This window comes from Mus pahari, chromosome 6 (assembly GCF_900095145.1).
Source record: "Mus pahari chromosome 6, PAHARI_EIJ_v1.1, whole genome shotgun sequence".
In the NCBI taxonomy this organism is placed as follows: Eukaryota; Metazoa; Chordata; class Mammalia; order Rodentia; family Muridae; genus Mus; species Mus pahari.
In genome coordinates, this window is record NC_034595.1 from 78,122,986 (window position 1) to 78,133,027 (window position 10,042).

Sequence of the window (10,042 nt, forward strand, 5' to 3'; positions counted from 1 at the left end):
AAAGAAAGAAAGAAAGAAAGAAAGAAACATAGTTAACCCCATAACAGACTTGCTATCATGCTGGGCTCATCTTCTCTGGCTGGTGGATATTGTTTTTATATTGGATTTACATCTTGGAAGGCTATTGATGGAAACTTTATGAAATCTGCATAGAACTTTCCAGCACTGGGAGGCCAAGCCAGCAGTAAGGAAGCTCCCAGTCCAGTTCCAACTTGATTTTTTTGTTTGTTTCTTACAACCAAAGCATGTCTGTAGCCTCTTAAGTAGCAGGGTCTTACTGTTCTGTTCTGGCAGGCAACCACTAGCAATGGCAATTACCTGTATGGTTTGGGGGACCTCAGGAAGCTTTCTGGCCAACAATTCATAGGGAGGTAGCTCACTCCGAGCAACGGGATTTTCATTTAGTGACCTAAGGTTTCTGGAATCAGCTTTCTACTTACACAGGTTATATCTGTTAGGAGTACAAAGGTCCTTGTGTTCACAGATAGCTTAAGGGAAGCCAGGAATGTTAAACATAGGATTGTCTTTTTAGAGGGAAAGCTATATAACCTGTTTTCCACCCAGAAGGCTGGGAATGGAGGTGATTAATATCCTGTTGGTCTGTACTATCTGCAGGGCCAGGCCATACCAAAATCCCTTAAGCAGGACTGGAGATGACTAACAGTCTAGGTGACATTTTTACCATTTGTATAGCCAGGGGCTCCCCCAAGACCCCCCAACAAGGACCAGAGGTGGCTAAAAGCCCAAATGACCTTTATGCTGTCTGTCTGACTGAGACCACACCAGATCCTTCCCTAGGACCTTAAGATAATACATAAAGCCTTGTCTCTAGAATCCATCTTCTTGGAAGAAGTGACATATACTTTAGTTGAGTTTTGCTGGAAGTATGACTCCTTGTGCCTAGAAGCCCTGGAAAACCACTGCTTTCTGACCCTATGGTGTGCTTGGACAGCTTTCTTGTGGGGAGCCACAGCCCCTGGGGCCGCACTCCAACATGGCACCTACAGGAAGAGAGTTCTTATAATAAACAAGTCCTTATTTGGCTGCTGCTGTTATCCCTGCTGATCATTGGCTGAGCTCGCTCACCTGGCAAAGCTACATTGCCTGGTGTGATTGTTTGGCGTGAATACATATATCTTGGGCTCTTCCCGGGGTTCGGGGGAGATGAAGATTGAAGCTTGCTGAATAAACTGCTGTTAGAAGAACTGGTGGTTGCGTCTTCCTTGCTGGTCGAGGGGCGCGACACTTTCTGATGCAACTCAGGACCATACAGGTGGTAGGGTGCTTGGCACCACCCTCTGTGGGTTGGGCCTACCCATATCAATCAAGAAAATCCCCGGGGCTTGGAGAGATGGTTTGGTGGTTAAGAGAAGCATCTGCTCCTCTGAAGGTCCTGAGTTCAAATCCCAGCAACTACATGATGGCTCACAACCATCCTTAAAGAGATTTGACACCCTCTTCTAGCGTGTCTGAAGACAGCTACAGTGTATTTACATATAATAAATAAATAAATCTTTAAAAAAGAAAAAGAAAAGAAAAAAGAAAATCCCCTATAAGACTGACCCAAGACTATCTGGATGGAAGGATTTTCTCCATTGACTTTCCCTGCCACCCCAGATCACCCTCACTGTGTCAAGTTGATAAAAAACTAACCAGAACACCCTCTCCCTCCCTCTCCTGATGTCCTCTCTCCTATCTACCTGATCATTTCCTCTACATACCTTCCTACCTTTTACACTTTTGTATCACATGTAACCTATTAGACCACCTCCATACATCCCCTTAAAGAATTATTCCCCTTGTCTGCTATCCTGGGCTCTTCATACATTCACTTCTGCACAAATGCACTTATATAAAGGATCCACTTATAAGAGAAAACAGGCTGTCTTTGTTTTCTGAATATGACTTACCACACTTGATTTAATATTTTCCAGTTCCATCCATTTTCTTAAAAACGTAATTTCTCCTTTTTATTTGTTTTTCTTTCCTTCCTTCCTTTCTTTTTTTAAGACAGGGTTTCTCTGTGTATCCCTGGCTGTCCTGGAACTTTCTCTATAGACTAGACTGGCCTTGAGCTCAGAGATTCACCTGCTTCTGCCTCCCAAGTACTGAGATTAAAGGTGTGCATCACCCCAGTCTGGAAAAATGTATTTATTATTATTGTGTGCTTGTACACACTCTTTTTTTTTTTTTTTTTTTTGGTTTTTTGAGACAGGGTTTCTCTGTGTAACCTTGGCTGTCCTGGAACTCACTTTGTAGACCAGGCTGGCCTCGAACTCAGAAATCCACCTGCTTCTGCCTCCCAAGTACTGAGATTAAAGGTGTGCATCACCCCAGTCTGGAAAAATGTATTTATTATTATTGTGTGCTTGTACACACTCTTTTTTTTTTTTTTTTTTTGGTTTTTCGAGACAGGGTTTCTCTGTGTAACCTTGGCTGTCCTGGAACTCACTTTGTAGACCAGGCTGGCCTCGAACTCAGAAATCCACCTGCTTCTGCCTCCCGAGTGCTGGGATTAAAGGCATGTGCCACCACGCCTGGCACAAACGAATTTTTAACAAAAAGGAGGCTTTATTCAGATGTCAGTACCAGGACTACACCTGAGATTCAGGATTCTCATGATACAGTATGCAGTCACTTTATTTTAGGGTTTATAGATTCAAAAACCACAAGGTGACATTCTGGGGGTTGTGTTAGCATATATCCCGTCTACATGTAATCCAGTGAAATGTTGTCCTTATAAGAGTTGCTTTGGTCATGATATCTGCTCACAGCAGTAAAATGATAAATAAGACAGAAGCTGGTGCCAGAAGTGGGGTATTGCTGTGATAGGCCTGGCCATTATTTTGTATGGAAGAATGTGGATTTTGGGACTTTGGATTTGGAAAGCAATGGAATACTTTAAGTGGGGCTTAATGGGTTAATCTGGAAGGAATATGGAAGACTTTGTTGCTATGAGTGATTTGAATTGTGCTGATATAGCCCAAGAGGTTTAAGTGGGGAAGAGTTTCAGTATGTGACCTATAGACTATTTTTATAGTATTTTGGTGAATAATGTGGCTAATTTTTGCCTTTGTCTGTAGTCTACCTAAGTCTAAGGTGAAGAGACTCGGATCAATTGCATTGACAAAGGAAGTCTCAGAAACTCCCATCATAGACTTTGTTCTCTGGTTAAGTCTCATGAAGAGCATTTTAAACAAGCACAGCAAGCTGAGAAAGGGAAAATATGAAATATATGGTTTGAATATCAAAGAGACACCAGGAAGTGAAATGGAGCTGAATTTTGTGTTCAAGGATATTAAATTGAATTAAGGAAGTGGGACTTTGGGGCAATATCCTACCCTACTAAGTTTAGATTCAAGCATGGTGGCACATACCTTTAATCCTAGGAGATAAAGCCAAGCAGATTTCTGAGTTCAAGGCCAGCCTGAGACAGAGCAAGTTCTAGGTGAAGAAGAATTTAATCCAGGCATGCTGGTACATGCCTTTAATCCCAGCATTAATGGAGACAGAGCCATGCAGATCTCTGAGTTCGAGCACAATCTACAGAGCAAGTACCAGGCAAGCCAAGCTTAGGCAGAGAGGGGGTTGGAAAACAGAAAGCTGTTAATAGAATGGGGGGGGCATGTTCCAGCCCCACCAAGCAACAGAACTTGGCAGCTTCAGCCATGTGGCTTTGGCTTTAGAGTGAAAAATAGAAGAGACTACTGGGACAATTGATGCTGGTTAGCTAGAGCTAAGAAGTTAGCAGTGATTAAGAAGTGATCACTGAGGTGACATCTTCTAGAAAGTGTTTTCTGAGAGCACAAAGAAGCTGTGTTCCAGGACTTGGTCATGTGTAAGAGTCACCCAGGTGGTACTGGTTTTGAAGGCATGAAGGGGTAATGAAGAACATCTGAGGCTTGGCACTGGAAGGCCATTGATGAAGGTGCATTCTCAGTTGCAGTTGACAGCTCAGGATTGAAGGGGTCATGCAAAGGATTTGAGGCTTGGCACTGTGAAGAGAGCCTATGAGAGGCTATTGGTGAAGCCTAGTTGCAGCCGAAGACCCTAGTGTATTGGCGATGCCAGTACTGTGGGATGATCACCAAGAACAGCAGCAGCAGTGGAGTGGATCAACCTGAGCTTAGACTGATACAGAGGGCAGAGCTGGAGAAGTGACGCCAGCCCTCTGGAGGAGCCCAGAAGATCATGTGCGGATCCCAGATTTTGAAACAAGAAGCTGTAACATTGAAGCTGCTTTGGAGATCCCAAGATGTTCGAGATGCCAGAGGCAGAGGATGTCTGCCGAGGAAAGCTGCTAACAGGGAGTGGGCCTGGACCAGGAAAAGAAGTTTGTTGCAGTCAACAAAGATGAAAAAGGACTTGAGATCTGAAAACTGGATTGACATCAGCCATGGAGATGCAGAGTTTGGAGTTTACCCAGCTGGTTTCCCGTCTTGATTTCAGCATTACAGTTAGGTGATTGGATGGATCTCATAAGAGACTTTGAACTTTGGACTTTTAACATTGTTAAGGCTGCTGTAGACTATGAGGATTTTCAAAGTTGGACTAAATGTACTTTTTATTATGCTATAGCTAGACGTGACCCCATAGACTCATGTGTTTGAACAAGCCTATGGAGCATTCAAACATTTGAGCCAATGGAGGCACTCTTACTCAAACCATCACATTCTACTCCCTGGCCCCTTTAGGTTTGTGAAAATATCACAATGCATTTAGTCCAACTTCAAAAGTCTCCATATGTCTTAATTGTACACCTACTGATGTGAAGAGGAAACATGGCCAAGGAAATTGTAGGCTTAGATTTTTCAAAACCTACTTTTACACTTGATCTTAGCCAAAAGGCAGAGAAGCAACCAAAGCATACTTTTAATAAGGGTTCTCCTTTTAGCCCACCATCCAAGGGTAGGGGAGAAGATGGTAAATAGGACAAGTTTATGTAGACCTGTTTAGAAGTTGTTCTTTGGAGGTGTTTCCAATCTCTGTTTATCAGAATCCCAGCAGTCCAATTCAGTAATGTCAGGATACCAAACATGAATCAGCAGCGGTGGCCCAATCCAGCAGAAACAGCCACACCTCCACTGAATGTGCACGAGTCAGCGGGCACAAGCAGAACTAGCCAGGATGCCAGAAAAAGTTCTCTGCGGTGCCTCTGTCAACAAAATGAGAATCAGGGAAGACACTATGCAAGCATCCCATCATTGTCCCTTGAGTCCTAGTTATACACTCTCCAAACATTATGAGTCCTCCCAAGGGTCTTGCCTCAGCAAACACCATGTGAATCTGCATCACATGATATTACCAGAAACTTCCACTTCAGGAAACACTTAATTGGATGCATGCTTACAGTTTCAGAGGTTTAGTCTATTATCATCATGGCAGGGAAACAAGCAGGTAGACACCAGAGCAGTAGCTGAGAGCTACATCCTGATCCCTGGTAGAGAGAGACAGACACACTGGGTCTGATGTTAGCTCTTGAAACCTCACACATCCTCTAACTAGACTACACCTCTTAATCTTATTCAAATAGTACCATTCCCTGATGTCTTAGCATTAAAATATATGAGCCTATGGAGGATATTTTTTTAAAAGAATTCTTTATTTATTTTATGTATATGAGTACACTGTAGCTATCTTCAGACATACCAGAAGAGGGCATCAGATCCCACTACAGATGGTTGTGAGCTACCATGTAGTTGTTGGGAATTGAACTCAGGACCTCTGGAAGAGCAGTCAGTGCTCTTAACCACTGAGCCATCTCTCCAGCCATTTTTTTTAAAAAAAGATTTATTTATTTATATTTTGCCTGCATTTCTGTCTGTAGGCCAGAAGAGGTCACCAGATCTTGTTATATATGGTTATGAGCCATCACACAGTTGCTGGGGATTGAACTCAGGACCTCTGGAAAAGCAGGCAGTGCGCTTAACCACTGAGCCATCTCTCCAGCTCTAACATTCTTATTCAAAATACATACAATAATAGTCTTTCACAGTCTCAACACAGTTTACAGTTCAATGTCTCTTCTGAGACTCAAGGCAATCTTTTAATTGTAATCTCTTATAAACTCAAAAAAACCAAATTACGTATTTCCAATACACAATGGCACAGACTTTACCAAACATTACTATTCCAAAAAGAGGGAATTGGTGCATAGTGAGGAAACATGGATCAAAGCAAGTCGGATACCCAGTAGAGAAAATTCCAAATCCCATTGCTTCATACTCAGTGTCAAAGGGCTTAGGTGGCTGTGGGCTTCGAGTATGGCTGACTGCAACCCATTTCTTTCTCTTGCGCTGTCTCCACACCCTGTTAACAGCTCTCCTTGGCAGGTAACTTACAGCTTTACCATCTCTAACATCTTGTGCTTGCCAGCACAATCCAGGCTTCAGTTTCACAGCTTCACACAATGGCCTCTTAGGGCCTCCATGCAAGGACTCCCCTGCCATGTATCTGTCATTGGCATCTCTCCTAAATGTAGAGGAAGAGTCTACAACTCCTTTACCCACTTATCCTTCATGACTCTGAAGCCAGAACCATGTTTGGATGACATCTTGCAGTAAAGACCGGTCCCCTACATTTGCAGCAACTCTCCTTTGCTGTTGCTTTTTAGGAGCAGAAAATTCCTCAGGCCTTTCCTTTTTACACATTGGAAGCTTAGCTGGTGGGGTCTTGCCCTGAGAGCATCACTCCCTGAATTCCTTTTCACACTTTCAGCATAAGCCTTTACTCCAACATAAATCTCCCTGTTGCTCTTTTTCACTTCAAACTGTACATCTTGTATTTCTGTTCCGCTTGCTTTTTTTTTTTCATGATAGACCTGCCTAAGAGGAACCATGTGACAGAGTCACTATTAAGCTGTATTGAACTGTCCTCTGATAAGGAAATTAGTCCACTGTTTTCCAATTTAGCCTCTGGACAAGAGTAGAAGGCAGCCACATTTTTTGCCAAAATATCACAAAAATGGTCTCTAGCTCAGTTGCTAATGTTGCTCCCCTCTGATACGCCTTGAATTGGGCCACCACAGTCCACATGGCTCTCTGTATTACTCTCTTCCAAGCTTCTACCAGGATGGCCCATTCATTAAACCCTGCTTATAGCAGTCAACCACTCTCCTGGTCCAGAGTCACAAAGTCTTCCACATTTCTCCAAAAACATCATGGTCAAGCCTGTCACAATAGCTTTCTCCCAGGCATTACTAAGGACCAAATATTCAAATATATGAGTCCATGAGGGCTATTTTCTTTTTTCTTTTTTTGTTGATTCTTTTTTTTTTTTAAAGATTTATTTATTAGATGTAAGTACACTGTAGCTGTCTTCAGACACTCCAGAAGAGGGAGTCAGATCTTGTTAAGGATGGTTGTGAGCCACCATGTGGTTGCTGGGATTTGAACTCCGGACCTTCGGAAGAGCAGTCAGGTGCTCTTACCCACTGAGCCATCTCACCAGCCCCCTTGTTGATTCTTTGTGAGTTTCACATCACGCACCCCAGCTCCACTCAATTCCCTGTCCCTTCGTATCCACCCTTCACCCTTGCAGCCTCCCCACAGAAGAAAATAAAAACAAATTAAAAAACAAAGCATAAAAAAACCCACCTCATTGTAGAAGCTGTAGTGTGTCACAGTGTGTCACACAGTACACCCTTTTGTCCACACTTCTTGCCCGTAAGTGTTCATTGCAATGAGCGTTCGTCTGGTTTGAGGTCTCTGGCTTCTGCTACACTATCAATATTGGATTCTCACTGGGACTCTTCTAGACATCTTGTTGCTGTGTGTCATGGAGATAACTGCAGTGTTTGATCTGCAGGACTGGCTATGAGTGCTATTTTCATTCAAACTACCATACCTTGTAAGCCTACCACTCAGGAGCCTAAGGCAGGAAAGTCAGTGGATGGAGAGAATATATCTTTGTGTGTAAGACTGTCAGAACTAAATTCTCATTTAAAAATATCTGAGGAGGTGGTAATAGAGAGACAACCTAGCAGTTAAGGGGACCTTTAGCTCTTGGCGGCTCACAACCATTAGTAGTTCTAGATCCAGGGGACATAACACCTTCTTCTGACCTCTGTGAGGATCAGGTTCACACACAGTATACAAACACTCATGTTCATGAAATAAAATAAACAAACAAACAAACAAACAAGATGTCTTTTTAGGGATGTAAGTTGGTGGACTGCTTTCCTTGAATCAGCAAAGCTGTGGGTACAATCACCAATGCTATGTAAACTGGGTGCCATGATACACACCTATAACCCTAGTACTCTGAGGGCAAAGAAGAATCAGAAACTCAAGTTCATTCTCAGCTATATAGAGCCTAAGGCCAGCACTCGAGGATACACAAAACCTCGACTCAAAACTACGTCAAGTTTGGGCCGGATGGCTCATCCCTAACCCAGCACTCTAGAGATTCTGGCAGAAGGAGTGCCTCACGTTTTAGAGCAACCTAGGCTCTGCAGCGGGTTCAAGCCAGTTTGGGCTAAAAAGTGAGACCCTGTTTTAACAAAACAAAAGATGTCTTCAAACATAAATGTTATTAAAGGAATTTTTATACAACACAAAAGGCATAAAAAGAACAAGAAAAGTTATATTAAAGAAGAGTTTAGGGGGCTGGTGAGATGGTTCAGCGAGTAAGAGCACTAACTGCTACTGCTCTTCCAAAGGTCCTGAGTTCAAATCCCAGAAACCACATGGTGGCTCACAACCATCCGTGATGAGATCTGACACCTTCTTCTGGTGTGTCTGAAGACAGCTACAATGTACTTATGTGTAATAATAAATAAATCTTTGGGCCAGAACAAGCTGAGGTCCTAAAGATTCAACTCCCAACAACCACATGAAGGCTCACAACCATCTGTACAGCTACAGTGTACTCATATACATAAAGTAAAATAAATAAATATTTTTTAAAAGTGCTTATTACATATTAAAAATATTTTAAAATTTTATATACATGTGCATATCTGTGTGTGAGTGTACTAGGTATCGTGTGTATCTCTGTGTGTATATACATCTGTGTGTATATGTGCATCTGTGTGAGTGTATATTTGTGTGTGTGTATCTCTGTGTGTATATGTACCTGTGTGTGAGTGTATATGTATTCGTGTGTATATCTGTGTGTATATGTATCTGTGTGTGAGTGTATATGTATTTGTGTGTGTGTATCTCTGTGTATATATGTATCTCTCTCTGTGTGTGTCTGTATCACTGTGTGTATATGTATCTGTGTGTGAGTGTATATTTGTGTGTGTATGTGTCTCTGTGTGTATATGTATCTCTGTGTGAATGTGTATATATTTGTGTGTGTGTATCTCTGTGTGTATATATGTATCTGTGTGTGAGTGTATATATATTTGTGTGTGTGTGTGTGTATGTCTGTGTATATATGTATCTGTGTGTGTGTATGTGTATGTGAGACATGAATGCAAAGGATGCATTTGCACAGAGGACATCAGATGCCCCATGACCTGGAGATATAGAGGGCTGCCAGTTACTGATTCAGGTATTGGAGACCACACTTAGGTCCTCTTGAAAAGCAGAGAGTGCTTTTAATCTTTGAGTAGTCTCTCCAGCCCCCTTAACAATTTGAAGACTAAAAAAATTATGGATATAACCACCTACAGAACTGAGCCACCCTTCTAAGGAGCCAACACACTCCACAAACGCCAGGAAAACCGAAGATTTTGAGGTTTTAGGTGACAGGCAGTAGCACAGAGATGAAAACGTACAAGGGGACCCCCCCCCCCATATTTAGAGTGGTTAGATCCCCCAGCACACCCCACAGCAGCCATGATAGTTCAGCAAGCACTGAACTCCTGACTCCATACTGGAGAAACTGAACTAGAAACGTTTCTGACTTGGGAACATGTAGCTCAGTAGAGAGTAGAATTGGTAAACACCCATCAGGCATTTCTGCTCCCACGTGGGGGACATTGGTAGCCGGAGAGATAGCTGAGTGCTTTAGAGCACTGGCTGATCTTCCAGAGGACCCAGGTCAACTCCGGGCACCCATGCAGTAGCTCAGAATGCTCTCTAACTCCAATTTT